Source organism: Mastigoproctus giganteus, chromosome 11, assembly GCF_048544385.1.
Source record: "Mastigoproctus giganteus isolate SK-2022 chromosome 11, ASM4854438v1, whole genome shotgun sequence".
NCBI lineage: Eukaryota > Metazoa > Arthropoda > Arachnida > Uropygi > Thelyphonidae > Mastigoproctus > Mastigoproctus giganteus.
This window is the reverse complement of record NC_143585.1, coordinates 136,897,466-136,917,035: the sequence shown is the minus strand read 5'-3', so window position 1 is coordinate 136,917,035 and position 19,570 is coordinate 136,897,466. Positions and strand designations below refer to the sequence as shown.

The window sequence follows — 19,570 nt, the reverse complement described above, 5'->3', positions numbered from 1 at the left end:
GTTGGAAATGTTCCTCAAATTATTCAGTGTTCCACGTACCATATTGAGGTAAATTTCTCTTATTCTTCTACAAATATTCAAATTATTCAGATACAAATTTTGCACTGTGGATAATTGCGTTGTCGTCTTGAAGGAATCCATCGCAATCCATGTAAAAATGAAGCATTGCATGGTGAAGTTGGTCTGATACTACAGAAAGCTTTCATTGAAGGTAATACGACCTGCTAAATGGTTTGAGAGGACGCTGATACTCTCAGAAGATACCGTTACCACAGAATATATCCCATTCCTGGGTACCACCTCCAGCCGCTTGAGTGGTGAACACGAGACAGTCTGGATGCATGGCTTGATGCGGATTACACCACCCTTTCACCCTAACATTGGTGCAAAAAAGCATCAATTGAGACTCGTCAGACCACATGAACTTTTTCCACTGCTGAACAGTCCACTTTTTTAGAGTTGGCGGTGTGTTGTGTGTTTAGAGTGTGTTTAGTGTCAAACGGCACCAGAGGTTCCCCCATCTCTGCGCGAGTTGGTGGTACCACTCTAGGAGAATCTTTTGATTTTTTTTACAGAAAGAAGTCGCTTTCGTACACAACTACTAAATCTCAGATCCGCATAGTTCGGTTGGAAATGGATCTTTCTTTGATTCAATTGAACGTTTCAGTTCATTTTCTGAACATTGGACCTTTTATTGTGCCGCACAATTGGCTGTAAATTCTCGCGGTCGTCTCCTTCTTGTGGTACCAGCTTTCTGCTTACTTCTTTCTTTTAGAGCTGCATTTTTCTTTTATCTTCCACTTATTGTATGTTTTTCAGATGTTTGCTTTCGACACAGTCGTAGCATCTGCTGAAAGTGCTCCACCGACAACAACTTTCAAGAAATCGGAACGATCACCTGTGTTTCTTATGACTGACTGGATCGACTAAAAATCTCTGAAATGCTTACAAGATTTATCTGATACAAAGGAACTTTGTGATCATAAAATGTGACAACTAAAATTTGCATACTGTATTTAGTTATCCATTGGCACCAATTGCAAAGGGTTTCTAATATTTTTAGTGTATTTTAATCTTAGGGAAGGTAAGGCATACTTTATAAATCCTTCCCTAACTGTTAAAACTTTCAAAGAACCTTTTGAGAAATTTAGTGTTTCTTTTACAAATGAATTCACGGAAGTGCGCATGTCTTCTATAAGGATGATTCAATAAATAAGATGAATTTTCATTTTTCAAGGTTAATATATATCCGCATATACTTGTCATACTGTTATCATTGCATATCCTAACCTCATGATGTTATTGGTACGGTTATGCACTTTTCAAAATGGCAATAGATTTTTTGCATCACCAAGAAAAAAAGCTGGCATTTGTTTCAAATGTACCTATTTATGATATTTGTCGATTGTTCGGTATTGTGGCATATGCCTAAATTAGCTAATTATTGCGGGTGAAGAGCTCTTTTGTCCTCTCCTGAGTATCACTGTAGCGCTAATTAGTAACAGCACCATAATTTTAAGCCTTTAAATGAAACCACCATCGCTGTTAATTATAAATTCCACTGCTTATAATTTTCCTTTGATGCACAGTCGTATTTTTAAGCCGGAATGAGGTTCAGTCCCATTGCACGTAATCAGAATGAGTCACTTCAGTTTCACATATTTTTTGTATACAAGATGAAGAAGCACTATAACTGTGAAATATTGCTTTTCCATCCACGATCTTTTATTCCATAAAATTTAATAATTCAAATGCTCTTATTATTCATAGAAAAGTTTATTTTGATACCACGATGAGTTTTCGAGCAATTAGAAGAAACTCCTATTAGTATTCTTCATGGCTATAGAGGATGAAACATCAACCAACCGGGAATTTTCAGAGCAAGTAGATTTGTACCGTATGCACCATTAGATGACCTAAATGCTTTTCTGATTCAGCGGCGACTGTCGCGAAGCAGAGACGCCACAGACGAGCTCGTTTTCTTCATCCGTCTTGCGTTGCCGACCCCGGACCGGTTGACAGCGTTTCCTGTTCTTAAAACTAGAGTGAGGGCTGCAGAATGAGTTAGTAAGAACCGTCTATTCTCAACTGGTGGGAACGGACAGCTCTGAAGAGCTAGGAGATAGTCGTCGAAATAAATTTATCTCCCACGAAGTGAAGATAATGCCTAAAAGCCTTCACTCCTCTATGGCCTTAATTATCTTGGCACAAAATCCCTCTTACAGCCTTCGTTGCCTTGGGTTGACGACATATTGGCAGTCCACTCCAGAACTGTTGGTTAAGCAACTGCCACGGTAAACCTTGTCGAAATACGAGCTGAGATTGCGTAATGGACGGTGCCCTGTCCTGCTTAAATGTTTTCATCAAGATTTAAGCGTCAACAGTGGCATTAACGAGTTTTTCAACGTAGACAAATGAGTGTCTACGTTCACAAGGTCTCCAAAGAAGGCCTTTAATACCTTCACAAGGCCTTCAAAGAAATCAGAAATATATCTAGGTGATATTGCTGCCAAAATCTGGTATTACATCTGATAGAGTTTCATGAAGATGTTTATTTTTTGTCCTTTCAGAACAGATTTCGTATTCTAATAAATCTCACATTCATCAGAAATAAAAACTTTGCTGCGTTTTGAAAATTTGTTAAAGACGAGAGGTAGGAAATTTTTTAATGAACTGGAAACCAATAGGCAAGCGAAGTAGAGGAAGGCCAAGAAGAAGAAGAGGGAAAGATGATCTCTCCTAAATTTAACAAACTGAAAACCAATAGGCAAGCGAAGTAGATGAAGAAGAGGGAAAGATGATCTCTCCTAAATCCAAGAAACAGTTACACTTAATGGGAAAAAGAAGAAGTTAAAGATTTAAGGAATTGGGCGCAAACATTCTGTCTCTCTCTCCTCTGCATGTGGTCGTAACTAAGTTCTTTTACAAGTGATTTTCGAAATGGGTTGAAGCCAAAGCTCCGTAACCTTTTAGGTTACCTCTCGAGGTCAGCGCGACTTCTACACACTTCTTCTCGTGTATATATGTCGTTCAGATGTCGGGTTATCTATTAAACGTTCCTTTTTTCCCTTACTATTTTCATAGCTGACACTGCACCATGATCATACAGGGTAGGATTTCTTATACTATATAGTACGTAATTGCTCAGAAGAAGATTGCACAAGTTGGCCTGCTTCCACGGGGCTGGAACGGTTACCAGACACATACAGTTGTTTGCCGCTGTTGTCTGGTCTAAGTGACAAGTAACTCAGTACGAACAACATAACACAACAGTACATAGACGCTACCTAATTGGCTGGCTTTATCTAGTACGATATCTACATATTTTACACTTCGGATTTTTCCTGCTGGACCAGAACCGTTTATATTATAAAAAATTTTTTAAAACTATCGTTAAGACTACTCTTTAAAAAAAAAAAAAACCTTCTTGTGAGAGACAGCGTTATTGAATCATGCTTAAAAGTCATCTCTGAAGTATTTTATTGTCTTGCCGTTGATTACTGGGTCACAAACCCACTCATAGCTTGGTCTTTAGTACTGTACTACGACTGGACTGCTGTTCGTCAAATTTAAGACCAGAATCAAAACAGACAGAAACTAAACTAAAAATAGAATATAACAGAAGTGAACGAACCAATATCATATTGGGGGTAATTGGACTTTTGACGCATATTGTGAAGACAGCTCCTAAGCTTATAAAGGAATAACACGTGCCTCAGTGTCTTGTCTTCATGTCATGTGTGTGAGTACAGAAAGCCTTTTCGATGTATTGCTCGCTTATGATCAGTGATTATGCTCAGTGGTTAAGATTACATTTGATTTCCAAATTGTGCAAATAAGTTTTAATCCTTTATATCAATGGTTGCCAACCTTTTGGGCCATATTGAGTGGTCGGACCTCGAAATGAATATACGTGATGAGGAGCGTGTCCGATTTGGAATATGATAGTCAGATTGGAAATTTTTAATGTGGAGATTTGTGAGAGATGTGAAGTAGATTTATCGCGTTGTTTACAGAAGTTGATGGAATGAATTTTTTATTATGAATAAAAAAAAAACATAACCAGAAGCTTTTCTCCGCTTATATAAATAAAAGAAAGACGCATTTTATTTCTTCGTAAAGATCTGCGAGGCAAAAATTGCTTTTTCTGCATAACACGAATAAAAATGATCATTTATCATTTGGCTTGCAAAATATGCAGAACTCCTTCGAAGCAAAAGGCTGTAGTTTAGGTTCTTTTGAAGCGGGTTTCTTTTAATAACTTCCTTTCGCACATGCCTACCACCTCTCCAACGTTTTCTACTTAACTGGTTGACTATTGTATCCATGCTGCGTGATTAGTCCATTGATCTTCTAGAAGTGTGTACCAGATTCGCGCAAGATGCATAATCTGGCTCACACTTCATCTCAAACATCGTTTCTCCCACTTTTGAAAATCTTTTAATGTTCCAAAAGCGGAACCTCCCCATGTATGCGAAATATTCCTTGATGGTCCCTTTGCTGGATAGTTACTGTCGCGTAATGTAAGTCTAATTACCGAAGAAGTGGCACGTGCGTACGGTTTCTCAATTGCTATATCGATTTCACAATTGTCTCCTAGTTTGATGGCGGTCTGCGAGGCTTCTTCCATGACGTCACTAGCGAGTGCACGAGAAGGAAATAACACGTTGGAGTGAGCTTAGTTGACATATCGAAGTCCTTGTAGTAGTATGGTAGTTGAATGACTCGTGTTTCCGCATTTTTATGCTTGTGTGTATGTGTGCCTGTGCCTGCATTCGTCTGGGAAGCAGAGATGTGCCACTCGTATTAGGTAAGACCTGCTTTGTGGCTGTGTTAAGGTCACTAACCGACACCCTCTAATGGGGTGGAGCTTGTAAATTGTTACTTGCTCAGAACCGTGCTTTAGTAGAAAATTAAGTGTGTAATGAACTGAGAATTTGATGACTTATTATTAGCATGAAAATAACGAATTATGGTGGTAGGAGCAGGATTTATTATTGCTCACTAAACTGCTTCCAACTGCACACTGCGAAATATAGTATAACTCTATTTTGTTACTCTAAGAGGCAGATCCTTTTCCAGAATAATTCGTTAAATTTGGAATTGCTGTACAACTAACTATACTCTTACCATTTGTTATAAATTATTCATGCTGGTTATGCTGGAAAAAAAATCGAAATACAGTACTTTTACAAATGGCTTGTATTCTTGATTAGCGTGTGCGCATTAAGCACCGAGGAACTAGGCTCTGAGTGAGTATATTGGGCCTGTAAATTAAGTCTATTCTGTGGTTGAGTTACTGGAGGAAAAATCCTAATTTCCGGGAGAAAAAACATGCAACCCTCTCCTGAGATCGACTGACTTGGCCATATTTACAAAAGCCCATAAAATTTCTCCCGACATTGACGGGATTCGAATCGAGCATTTTCAACCGGTGTAGGGAAGATGATGGTTTTGTCCACTTCGCTATCTGGGAGGGCTGATTAGCGTTTTTGTTGTAGTAGAATTATAGGCGCATCGATGACTAAGGTCATATTGCTCCATGTATATTGTCTGTAAACTGCATGTGTTCTGAGATCGATTTTCTGTTTGCCTGACGGAAAATCCGAGTTTCCGGGAGAAAAAACCATGCTTCCCTCTCCTGAGACCGACTAACTCAGCCATGTTGTGAAAAAGGCCCATAAAACTTCCTAGCGTTATTGACGGGACTCGAAATCTGGTCTTTCCCACCCGGTGTGGAGAGGACGGAAATCCTACCAACTGTGCTTTAGCGTTCATTGCCTCGAAAAATGCAGACCCGTTATGAATTGTGGTTCCAGAGAATTCTGGCTGCCCTTAATCCAATATATATATACTGTATCTCAGGTGGAATCTCCCATATTGATATTTTGGAGAACATCTACATCTCAATTTGCGATAATGGTCTGGATTGGTCGCGAATAGGAGGTGCAGTTGCTTTTATTTATTTATTTATTCAGGCAAAAAAAAAGTTACATCCACCCCTAAACAGCAATCAAATGCTAGGAGGGTAAACACAGCTATAAAAAATTCATACAATATCCATGTTGGGTAAAATAAAATATACAGTGATCAAGCCAATAATTAATTACAGAAATTAAGACAGATTGTATGCAACATAATATTCTAAATACATACTCTAAGTACATTCAACGTCTGTCCAAGAAGAGTGCGGGGATGCCGGAAAGATGCTTCAGGAGAAGGAGCGCAAATCATCCTCTAACATAGAAGCCATGTAAGCGATGGTGAAATGAAAGATCTAAAAATGCAAGATTGTGTATGTATCAGGAAAAACTTTTGATCTGTAGGCTTTCTCCACGAAAATCACCTCAGGGTTGATATTTAGGTCGTTGAGGAGTCCAATCGTTTTTGCTGGGAACATATGGCTGAGCGAGCTGATTTGGTTGAAAGCGGGTCTAATCATAGATGTTTGCCGGTTAGTTATTCTGCTGTTCTTCATGGGCAGGATGATGAGGCTATTGATGCTGAGAGTATCCAGTCTACCCGAAATGAGCTTGGAGAGGGTAATTGTGTTGCGAGTGGTGATGATTTGCTTCCAAGGGGTCATTCCATGCAGCGAATGTAGTATACCCCTAGAGATAGTAAGGGGATGTCCTGAGGGATCAAAGAAGCCAATGCTCAATCCATAAGAACTACCGCAGGTAGGTTGGAGGGGCAGAGACCAGATTTGCGATGCGTATGGTGCTTCCGGTACCACGCAAGTTCGGACAAACCTAGTTATCAGCTTCCTGTTGCCGTAATCCACAAGTTCCTGTCTAGCTGACCAAAGGGCTTCGAAGAATTTGTTTCTTGCTTCCTTGAAGTGCTCCAAAAATAGACAGGTTCGAATCCCAGACCAAACCTAGGTCCTTGTGAAAGTTCACAAGTTTAATTTGATGTCCGTTTATATTGACGTGCATTGGATTTATTCTTCACCTCTTTGTAAACGTCATCTGGGCAGATTTTTCGGCATATAGCTCAAGACCAATGTATTAAAGAAAAGTGCTTATCTGAGAGATTTGCTTTGTTGCAGCTCTTTGAAAAGAGCGCGCTTGCTCCGGCTGTTCGTCGATTAGAACCTGTTTTAGTTGGTTCTTCTAGTGAAACTTGCACAAATTCTAGAGGAGAGGCAAATTCTATGAGTGGAAGGATAAGTGCTTTAAAAAACGAGGGCTCATGAATATGATTGTTTTTCTGTAAATGAATCCTGGTTGCTTCTTTTCTTGGAAAAGTATATTTCTGATATGGTGGGCTAATATTCGAGAAAAACCTTCCAAGATCTCTGGTTTCTGAAATCATGACAGTACTAGTGACACTGAGAGAAAGCATTTTCTAGTATTCACAGCGGTCTGCGCGTGTAGTACAGTGGTATCATCACCGTCCTTCCCACACCGGGTGGAAAAGGGCCGGGTCCGAATCCCGTCGATGACGCGAGGGACTTTAATGGGGTTTTTTTTTCACTCCGTGGCTGAGTTAGTCGGTCTCAGGAGTAGATAGCAAGGTTTTTTACCCCATAAACTGGGGTTTTTTCGACCAGCAAAACAGGCAAATCGACCAGAGAACACACGCAATTTACAGACATAATACATATATGGGTGTATATAAGATTTTATGGGTAGCCCTAATATAATAGTTTGAGTTTGTTTTAAGTATTCACAGCGAGCCTGTCCTCGTTAGCAGCTCAGTGGGTGGTTCCTATGATAGCAGTTATGTTCACAGGCCTGAAATTTTTGTCGTTGTCAGCCTGGATGAAAATCCGAAGTTTACTTGTTCAAATAAGGTTATTAACAAAGACATTGACTAGAAGAGAACCAAGAGAAAACTATTCATATTCTCCTTTTTAATGCTTAAGGACAGATTTTGCATAACTAAATTGGAAGATAATCCGGCCAACGCAATGAAGGTGTAGTTTTAAAGAACTTTATACCAATAATTTTCATATTTTATGCCGAATGTCTTGAAATATAACTGTACTTGACCCAATGTACTTTTAATTATTGCGTTAAATGTTAAATAAAGTAATTTAATTTTAATTTATTTGGAAATTTTATTTAATAGCGTATCCTTTTTATATTGCTCCTTCTGAATATCATTAACAATTTATTATTATATTTTCTTTTTATAGAAAATAAAGCAAATGGATGTGAAAGCAAACTTCGTGGTTAGACTACAATGAGCAGCAGGTATAGAAATAATCATTCCCATAGCAGCTGTTTTTTATAGATTGCTCTGGAAGGAAAAACAAAACTTTAAAATAATTTATCACCGAAGGTGAAGCTTCCTTTGAAGTAATCTCAGGTAAGAAATTGTATTATTTATTGCAACAATTATTCGATTTATATTATATTATTTCAAACAGTTAGAGACAATTTTATTTCTTAACGAAGTTTTATCATTGGTATGGATAGGGGAGGCAAATTTGTTCAAAATATTTATAAATAAAATAATTGCTAATCTAAAAACAAAAATAGCAAGAACTTTTTAATAATTCACGTCATAAGGTGTGATGTGAATTACCCTAAGGGGGTACTAACCTATGATATATCACTGTTCAATGTAGAACATTTTCTGTGAAAGATATATACTGTTCTATCAAAAATCATGCACATCTCTCTGATTACAGAAAACTGTGTGTGACTACGAAATAGAGTAATAATTTGGCCTATAAAAGTGATCTATGGTTAGTCCTGAATTCCTTTCAGACTTATGCACTGAAATGAGCAATAGTTAAGAGTTTCAAGGGAAGTGAATATCATATGAAGAAATTGTCTGTGCATGCCATTGTGCAGAATTACACTGATGTTCAAAGAAAGTGCATCACCCCTTGAAATTGTAATTGTCCGAATAACGTAAGTATATGGCAATATTTCTTGCAGATTGCATCAGATAAGATTGACACGCCTCGATGATGATGTAATATTGCATCAGCTATTACTTTCAGCTATATAAGCACGCTCTGCAAGAGTTGCAGTCATTCCTTGCTTGTGTCAGGATGGCGAGGTATATGCAGTTGCAGAAAAATGTTCTTCCCGTCATATTGCTTATAGAGTGTCTTGTAATCAGTTGACAGTGAGTAGATTTCTTTCCAAACTCAAGAATACTGGTTCTGTTGATAGGAAAAAAGGAACCGGACGCAAACGAGTCTCTATGCAAAAACAGGACCGCGTTTTAAGGCGCTTATGGCTTAAAACGCGGCACTCTGGCACTCCCCTCATTCAATATCTCCCCATGCAAAATACTCATTCAGTTTATCAGCTACCTGAGCATGATCAGCATCAGTCGAACCATCGATATCAAGTGGACCAATCTGATTCATCCCTTTCCTTCTAGAGTTTACATAAGTAAAGAACTCTTTGCTGTTTTTCTTTGCATCCTTTGCAAAAGATTTTTCGTAAGCGGCCTTCGCCTGCCTAACCTCCTATGAGACTTGATTATAGACTAGTTTATATCTGCCATAGGTTTTTGTGTCCCGTGATACATTATATGCATCCCATTCATTCTTCTTCTCTAACACAAGCCTCATTAATTCATCTGACATCCATTTAGGCCTAAACCTTGAAAAGTATTTCTTAGTTGGAATGAAAAGCCTAGTAGCCTCCACAGATTAAGTCCCTGAAGGTTTCCCATTTAGAATTCAACATGGGTAACTTCATCAGTTGATCCCACTCTACAAAATTTAAAAACTGTCTGAGACCCCTGTAGTTACTTTTACGAAAGAAAGCCCTTCCCTTTAGCCTTGATGGTAATTACATCGTTAAGTAATTCCCACATCAGTACATTGTGATCACTGTCAGCCAGTGGTTCCTTTATCTGAAAATTCTTAATGCATGAGTAATCACTGCTGATAATCAGATCAAGAGTATTATTCCCTCGTGTTGCCTCTTGAGCATGTTGCTGTAGAAAACAGTCATCGAATAAATCCGCAAATGTCTTGCTAGTGTGCGAGTGACCAATCCACAAGTTCCACTCAATATCTGGAAAGTTAAAATCCCCCATTATAAGACATTCTGATTTACTGGCCCACTCTATTTCTCTGCACAATTGCTCATTATGCTCATCAGATTCATTAGGCCTGTAGCACATACCTACTTTCATTTTTCCTTTGCTAGTTCTTATTTCACACCAAACAGACTCAGCATTGCATTTTTCCTTTTTTGGAAAGGAAAAATAATGCTAACCCTGCCTCGATAGCATCAGCAAATATTCTTGCACCCTTTCTATTTAAATGTAAACCATCCCTATAGAAGCAGTCTCTCCTGTCAATAAGCACAGACCAAGCTGAAAAAAAAAAAAAAAATAACTAGCTCCTTTGGGACTAGCACATTAGTAGATATGTTGATTGAAAATTACAGAAAAATGGGATGCAGCATGTCAATCAAGTTTCATTATTTGCATTCTCGCCTGGATTTTTTCAAATCTAATCTGGGCAACGTTTGTGAGGACAAATTAGTGCAGTGCTTCTCAAACTTTTTTGGATCACCCTCCCCCTAAAAAAAGCCGTCGCCAGGGCTTTTTTTTAGCCCACCAATATAAAGTGAAGCTAAATAACTGAAATGAATATTTGTCTGTTTGCCTCCAAAAACGTAAATGCAGCCCTGCATGTATGTGTGCGAATTATAAAGAAAACTATTTACTGCACTTTATTCCTTCTTCGTAAAAAATTACAACTACATAAATAAAGCCAGTTATGGTCACTTAAATTAAGTCGTAAAAATTAAAGTTAATTACATAAATAAGTCAGGATATTAATGGAAATAGTTAATTATATTTTAATATTTAATGCGATGGATGGGCTTGGTGGAGATTTATTAGCTTATCAGTATTAGGTTTAATATCTGTAAGTAGAGGTCGTAAATCGCCACGTTTAACAACATCCAGACAATTTCTTTGTTTTTTCAGCAATTGAGATACAGCACTGAAACCGGTTCCGACTAGATATGATGTTGGAAAAGAAATAAGTAATTTTTTTACAATTCCCACAATGCAGGATAATGGTCAGCGATTTTCTTTTGTAACAAAAATTCCTGATATGAATTTTGAAATTTTGGCTTCAGTTCAACTTCATTTTGTAACTCAATCAATTCTTCTTCTACAAAACGTTCACCATCGTCATTATTTAAAAAAGGATTTATAACCCAATCTGGAATTGTCAAATTAAGGAGATCTTCGAACCTTTCCTGCATATCTCTGTGCAACATTTCTAGATGATTACAAAAAGTTAGTAGAGTTTCATCAGCTATTTTTTCTTTTTTCTCTATTTCCAACAGATTTGGAAATTGATACAATTCACGTCGTCCTACGTTGCGCGTAAAAAGCTTTAATTTTGAAATAAGTGCTGAAATTTAAGTTTTCGCCTTAATAAGAGTTACATCTTGTCCTTGTAAATGTAAGTTCATTGAGTTGAATCTAGTAAATAAATCTGCAAGATAAGCAATATCAGTTTTCATTTTCTTGAGGTCATTACTAAGGTCGTTGTTCCTATCTTCAAAAAACTCGACAACAGTATCAAAGAGTTCATAAAATCTGTTGAGAAGTTGCCTTTTGACAGCCACCGAACCTCCGAGCGAAGTAGCAATCGTTCAAAATCTTCACTGTTTTGATCACAAAGCTTTCGAAATATACCATCATTCAAAGAATGTGATTTAATTTTGTTTACAGCAGTAATAACAATTTGTAGAGAATTGTGCAGTTGATCACCAAGTTTTTTCGCAACTAAATGCTGACGGTGAATGACACAATGAACAGTAATAATATTTGGCACAGCATTTTTTAAATAAGCCATAAAACCCTTGTAACGGCCAATCATTGATGCACAATCATTGTTGGTGCTCCATCCGTCTCCTGTCGCCCCCTTTCATGCCTAACGCCCCCATGGATAATTCAAACGCCGCCGGGGGGGATATCGCCCACTTTGAGAAGTACTGAATTAGTGTATAGACCTGTATTACACTATTATATAGAGAAATTTTGAAACTTAAATCCAGCACAAACAGTTGCTCCAGTCTCATCTGAATTCAGCTGAACCACATTTTTTGGCAAATCATTTTTAACTTGTACTGGTGGGAATGAAATCCACATCACTTGAAGTGCTGGAAGCAAGTGTGAAGGATAACGGCTGAATCTGTAAATATTAAACGGAAAATATCAGTAAAGTTTGCGTTAAGGAGTTCGATTGAGCTACTGAGCTTTTAGTTATATACCGCAATTGGAAAAATTGCATATTTACCCTTCCTCCTTCCAACTTTAATCTCACCTACGTAAGTGCGCTGTGAATATTCAAACTAAAATGTACCATGGAAAAAGATGAGCTATAAAAAAAATGAAATTTCTTCAAGACTTCTCAATTCATTTCAGAAATATACATGGTCTCAGTCCTAATATTATAATAATGTCCATTCCGCCTACAACCGTCTAATCCCCACTTTTTCTGTTCTGGAAGAATTCACCTACATGTTTCCTCGATCACACTCATCTTTTGTGTCCTGATCAGTGCCGGAAATGGGAGGAGACGGATGAACGCCGCCCTCCACCCACCTCATCTAAAAAGCTGTAGTGACTATATACTGATAGACAAAACTCTTGTTACTGGGAGTTGGGTCTATCCTCCTAGAGCAACGCAAGTAAAGGGTCCATCTAGTTCTGAAAAGTCATTTCAACTGGTCCTAGGTCCTTGCTGTGCGATTCCTCTCGTTTTAAAGTTGGTATACGTGTATATATGTCTGCTCTCTTAATTTGCCAGAGATTTCTTAAACTATTATCTCCTGTTGTAAAAAATCACATTTAATTTAAAATCTCCTTACCACATTCTCTCAAATTCTTGTCTCAATCGCTCCCGCGACGTGACAAGTTACTCAGAATTAATCGATTTCCTTCTTTGAAAATGTATTTTCTCCAGTCTGACTTTTCTAACATTGAAATAATTTTCCCAGGTGGATGTTATATTCAAAACCCCAGCTGGCTTTAATTTTCTAGTTGTAAAGATGCTGAGCTTTTGTTTACTAGGATATTAGACAATCCGAACCACACAGCCATCACACTCAGTTATTTCCTCACCAGTAACTCATAAAGGACCACAATTAATATTAGACACGTTCTAGGACTTAAAATCACAATTTGGCAATAATTCTTCTCCATTGGTACCTCTGGTCATTTTCAGCCACATGACAGTTGTCATTATAACAGTATCAATAGTTGACCCCAGTAATTTCCATACTAGGTTGTTAACTGTTCTTAACCGCCTGATTCAATACTTAACTCATCCTACTGAAATTTTCCTTTTAGAAGTGACTTTCTTTATTTCGTATTCTATTCATCTATTTCGTATTCTTCATCTAAACAAACGTTTTCTAGAAAAATGCTAAGGCTGTTCGGGATAAGAATAAAGAATGAGCAGTTTTTACTTAAACTAAAGCTCTCAATAATAATTAGTTATTAATATGGTTCGCTCTGTTAATTAAAACGCGATTTTGAAATCTCTGAGAGTAGGAAATTTGCTTCTTGTTCAAATGGAAATCGACTCTTCTTGTCTCTTTCCAGAATGCTGAACGAGATGTCTGTATATGCATTCTTCCACCTCTGTTATCCTGATGTAATATCCAACCATATTCATTTAAAGATAAAGCTGACTTACTAGCATATTACTCTTCCTCTAGCTCTGTATCGACAATAAATCTCCTCCTATCAAACCAAACACATCCCTTCGTTTTCCGACAGAAGGTTATTAGAAGAGTTCTGATACTATATCTTTACTCTTTTATATAAAAAACTAGTCGATAGTTAACTCCCGTTTTTGTCGCATTTTTGCGCTCATAATCCTTCTAGTGTTTTTCCTTTTACCTGGAAATTCCTTTTTATTCATCTTTGGCCTAAAAAAAAGGCTGACAAATATCTCTGATTCACTTATTACAATCATGTTAATATTTAATATTCTTCATCAAACTCTTATAAATATAATATATACAAAGTGTTCGATGAGTATGAAAATAAACGGAAGTGGAACAAAGGAAATTTGAACTATCCTCAAACAGATAGGGTACAGAAATTACCCAGTAGGCTGACAGGTTGTAAGTAACAACCAGAATATGAAATTTCATGAATATGAAATTTTGCTTTAAACTGGAAAAATCTGGAGCAGAAACGTATGAAATGTTTATGGTGATGAAATTAAGTCGTACCAGTATAAGCGGTTCAAAGAAGACGGATATGAGAATATTCGCGATGACCAAGAAGTGGCATCTGTCAACCTCTCGAATTGAAGACAGATTTGCCAAGTTCAGAAAATTGTGGCAAGAGATCGTCGTTTTACCCTCAGAATGATAGCTGATGAGTGTATGATATGAATAAGGAGACGATTCATCAATTTCTGCATGAATATTTAGGGAAAAGGAAGGTCTCTACAAAATTTGTACTGCACAGCCTCACGGATGGGTAGAAGCAACGAAGAGTGTCATCATGCGAAGATTTAATACAAATTTCCTCCTAATGACAAGCCTAATTTCCTCCACTGTATTGTTACTAGAGATGAATGTTAGATCTTTCAGAACTACCTAGAGACGAAGCATCAAAACGTGCAGTGGAATTCAAAATCATTACCAAGGCCCAAAAAGTTTCCTTTACAGAAGTCTAGGATCAATATGGTGTTTATCATGTTTGACAAACAAGGGGTGATTCACAAGGAATTTATACCTGAAGGAGAGAGAATCAATGCTTAGTTCTATGTACAGGTACTTCAATGACTATTGAAGCGCATTTCCCAGGTGCGAGAGAAAGGCAGAAGGTATTTTTGCACGACAGTTCCCCCGCCCGTTTCGCACTTTTTTTTGTGAAGACATTTCTGGCGAAACATGGCATTTATACAGATCAACCATCCAACCTGCTGTCCCAATTAGCAGCTGCGACCTTCTTCCTCTTTCCCAATGTGAAAAACCGCCCTCAGAGAAAAGAGATTTCAGAAGGATGTTGAAGACATAAAGAAGAACGTAACTGCCGAACTGAACATCATTTCTTTGGACACCTCGTGTATGCAATATATATGAAGAAGTTAGATGATGTACGCAGTTTTATATTTTAGGCTCGTTCGATTATCAGTTAATGTCTGTATAGTTAAAAACTTCTGTACTGTATTCGAAGTACAGTCTTTTAAATATTCCCTGAAATTAAAAAAAAAATGGAGTTACTGTTCCAAAAATCCTAGTAATGTTTATGTAGGGGCAGGGAATTAAGGAGGAGGGATTATATGGAACCGGACCCAAAACCTTCTGAAGGACAGTATATACCAAAGATCTGGTGTCGGATCTTAAATATACTTTCATTTATATATGTATAGATTTCTGTGAGGGGAGGGGGCGAGAAGAAGGCTGTGAAATTGCAATTGGACTAAAATGCTTCCCGGTTCCGAAAGAAATGTATGATCATCCGAAACTATATTCAGATTTCTGTATTGAGGGAGGGGTGCAATTGGAATTGACTCTGGAACCTTCACAAAGACTGACAGTACATACGCGAGAAATTTTGTATTTTATTTAACGAATAATGGCCAAAGGTGCAACGTACACTTCCCTATATACAGGGTTGTTAAAATTAAAGTATCCCTATGTAGAAGGCTCTGGAGCGAGTTCTAAGGCTCTTAAGGAAGAGAAATTTGGATAACAGGTACAATAAAGAATGCGCTCGTCATTTATTGGAAAAAAAAATTAGTTACAAAATTTGTCATTGTATGGCGCGTAAATATCTTAGTTACGATTATGCAAATAACGTAAGTTCTTTGCATAATCGTAAGTTGTTGCCACAGCGTCATTACTCAGCTCTGCTGTACTGTATAAAAGCAAAGCAGTCTCTCTTCAAAATCATACAGTAGATGTTGCCTGCATTACAGCAGCAGCAATGCCAACGTTGCAGGAAAAGGCGCTATTAGGTGCTATTATAAGAATAGTAACAATGCAGCTGCGGCTATCATAGAATTCCGGCGTCAGAAGCGATTAAGGCCCACGTGGACCTATGACTGTCTGTGCTCCCCCAAAAATTTATTGCTAAATTTGAAGAGACAGGACATCTTGGTGTTCAACCAGGAAGAGGTCGAAAACGAGTGGACTCCTCTCGTGTTGAAGATGTGGCTCTGGCTGTCGTGGATTTATCGAGTCAACTTCCGTGTGATAGTGCAAGTGTGCCAGCTGTTTCTCGAGAAGTGGACATGCCGTATTCCACTGAAAGGCTAGTAATGCGTCAGGTAAGGCTAGTAATGCGGTACTATCCTTACAAGATGCACATGCTACAGCAGCTAAAGCATGATGATGCAGATATTCGTTTCACATTCGCACTTCAGTTTCTGGCGCGAATGACAGTGGATATCACTTGGCCATGGAACATCCTTTGTAGTGATGAAGCCCACTTCTGCTTAAGTGGACAAGTGAATACGCACAACTGTCGCATTTGAGCAACAGAAAACCCTCAGTTATCCAAGAGGTCCCGTTGCATTCTCCAAAAGTGACAGTGCGGTGTGGATTTACAGCCACATTCATGATTGGGCCATATTTTTTTGAACGGGTAACACCGACTGGACCCGCACCTGTTCCGTCACTGGACAGCGATACAATGAAATGTTGGAAAATTTCGCAATACCAGAGCTGCAACAACGTGGGTGCCTTCAGGATACCATATTCATGCAAGATGATGCGCCACCCCACATCCACCGTTGAGTCCAAAGATTGCTAAGGCAACACTTTACAGACGAACGGGTCATCAGCCATTGTTTCCAGATATCTTGGCCACCCCGATCACTGGACTTCACTCCATGCGACTTCTGGTTGCGGGGTTTTTTGAAGAACCAGGTGTATCGGGATGTCAAACTCTGGCAGATCTGAAAGACAGCATTAGATGTTGTGTGCTGGCTATTCCAGTTGACATGTTACGTTCTGCTGTAGAAAATGCTGTTCTTCGAATGGAAACTGTTGTTGACCAAAATGAAGGACACATTGAACAATTGTAGCGCTGTTCAAGTGATTTGTATTGCCACAGCGCCATATAGTGACAGATTTTGTAACTAATTTTTTTTCCAGTAAATGGCGAGCACATTCTTTGTTGTACCTGTTGTCCAAATTTCTCTTCAGCACGAGCCTTAGAACTCGCTCCAGAGCCCTCTACATAGGGATACGTTAATTTTACCAACCCTGTATATAAAAATAGTTCAAAATTTTAAGTAAAAAATTCATTTTAAAAAATAAGAAAAAAAATTGCCAAATTTCTGACGATCCTATTTTAATGAAATTAACGAATCTTATAAAAGGCCCAAATGTAAAATTTTATGAAATTAGTCCTTTGGAGCTCGAATTGCTATTGACACTTTATTTATTTGCGGACGCCCCCAAAAGAGCACCCCTTTCTTAGAAAGGGGTCGACAGTAATTGCTTCGTGCCTTTTCTACAGAAATTTCCATATACGCTGTACTTCTAAATTCCATCTATTTCGAAGCCAATTTGAACATTTACATCGTCTGTTAACTAGATACACCAGTTGAGCTCCTAATTGGCCAAACTGACTTTTTTCTTTTCCTTATTTATCCCTTTTACCTCTATTCTGGAACAAACTTTTTTATTATGACTTCCCTGAAAATTACAAGTACAGTCTACAAAAACTGAAGTCCAACAGGTTTCCTGGGTTCTCAAATCCACGCATGGTATAGACCACAGGTTCCCATAAATATTCTTCTTTGTAATTACCTTAAAAAAAATAAATAAACAAACAATCTGCCTGCGAGAGAGGATATTGGTTATATGTTTTTATACTGACCATACGGTTTGAAGACTACGTGGTCCTTAAACCGTATGGTCAAAAAAATGCGAAGAAGACTACTGTTATTTTTTTTAAAGTGTTCCACATCGCAATAGGCAACGTGGAACATATCTGGGATGTAATAAAATAAAATACTTGCAAAATAAAACAAAAAAAAAATTTTTTAAATGCGATATTTTCTGCATTTAATTTTCTGCATTCGCATGTGTATAATTCTTCCATTATATCGTATGACACACACGTAAGTTTATAATATTATTTATTTGGAAGGAATGTCTTTTTGACACGCTTCAGCTGGATGACAGACCTGTATGAAAAGTCTTCTGGATTCTGATTTCTAAAATTTGGCAGTTATGCCACTTTTAGAAATCAGAATCCAGTAAAAAACCCTAAATGAGACCAGATCACTACTGTGGAAACGTCATTAAAATGGGATGGAAAGAATAAATAATCAGGAATGTAACTATCTAGTTGGATGAAGCGGAATCGCTTCTAGTTCCAATCCCAGGGGTCCAAAAAATAATAAATAAATAAAAAGTGACAAATAATATTAAACTTTATCATACAAAGAGCCTGCATATCAAATACCGAACAGCGACTAAGTATAAGAATTTTCTCTGAATAATGATAATAATACGCATTTAAAAAAAAAAAATGTCAAAGCATTTCTCAGCCAGTTACTTAAATTAGTTCATGCACTGCAGAGCTGTTAAAGTGCATGGTTATTTTGTTCTTCTACACTCCCCATCATAATCATAATGTGATAATTATTTTCTGAGCCTGCTGATGGTTGGATAATTAGTCTTTCTCTCTTTAGCACTTATCGATTTTTCCAGTTACTAGAGCCATCACCAACCGCCCATGCTACTGATAAGATGTTTTCATTTGTGTGCTGAGAAATAAAATCCGATAACATCGCTCGTGGTGTTACCATTACTAACCGTTTTTATCTGTCAAATGAAGAGACCGACATTCGCCAAGTGTTACCTACACCCAAACATAGAAAGGAATCAATTAATTTAAGTGGTAAATTATTAAACTGAGAATATCCTTATTAAAGTACAAGTTAGCTTCTATTTTCAGAGCTGTTTTTGTGATAACTTTCCTTCTCGGTTAGTAATAAATTGCATTTATTTCTAGAGAGAAATTACACTATTCACAACTGATTACAGAAGCACCATCTGTTATTTTAGAATCGATTATCAACTGGTACAATCGTTAGTAGAAGAAAAATCGAGAATTATCAAACTTTGGTGCTTAATAGTCCACTAAAGCAGTGGATGTTCAACCCAGAAGTTGGCCATCACTGCTATCAGGTTTTTCTGTGGACTAATGTTATTAGTGGAGTCCCTCAGGGTTCGGTATTGGGCCCACTGTTGTTTTCTATATTTATCAATGATATTGATGAAGGGTATATCAGGCTTAATGTCCAAGTTTGCAGATGATAAAAAGGTTGGCAGGATTGTTAATAACAGTAATGACAGTGTGCCACTGCAACAGGGTCTAGTAAAGCTAGAAAGATGGGTTGAGTAGTGGCAACTGAAGTTTAACATTGACAAATGCAAAGTACTGCATATGGGTAGAAGTAACCCCAGAGAAACGTACCAACTGTGTGGTACTATACTCAGGGTGGTAGAGAATGAAAAAGAACTAGGGGTAACTGGGCAGTCAGATATGAAATTTTCTGAGCAGTGCAGACAGGCTTCCAGAGCAGGACATGCTCTGGTCAATGATATACAGGAATTTTAATAGTAGGGATAAGGAG

At 37.8% G+C, this 19,570-nt stretch overlaps 1 protein-coding gene across 1 annotated transcript in view; it reads left to right on the top strand.

Moving 5' to 3' along the window:
* LOC150078459 (neuroglian-like) overlaps positions 1 to 19,570 on the top strand; it is a 442,449-nt gene that overhangs the window by 155,225 nt on the left and 267,654 nt on the right. Inside the window, exon 4 of the mRNA XM_090385067.1 lies at positions 8,144 to 8,316. The gene's annotated coding sequence lies outside the window, so the exon portion shown is untranslated. The remainder of the gene's footprint in view (positions 1 to 8,143; positions 8,317 to 19,570) is intronic.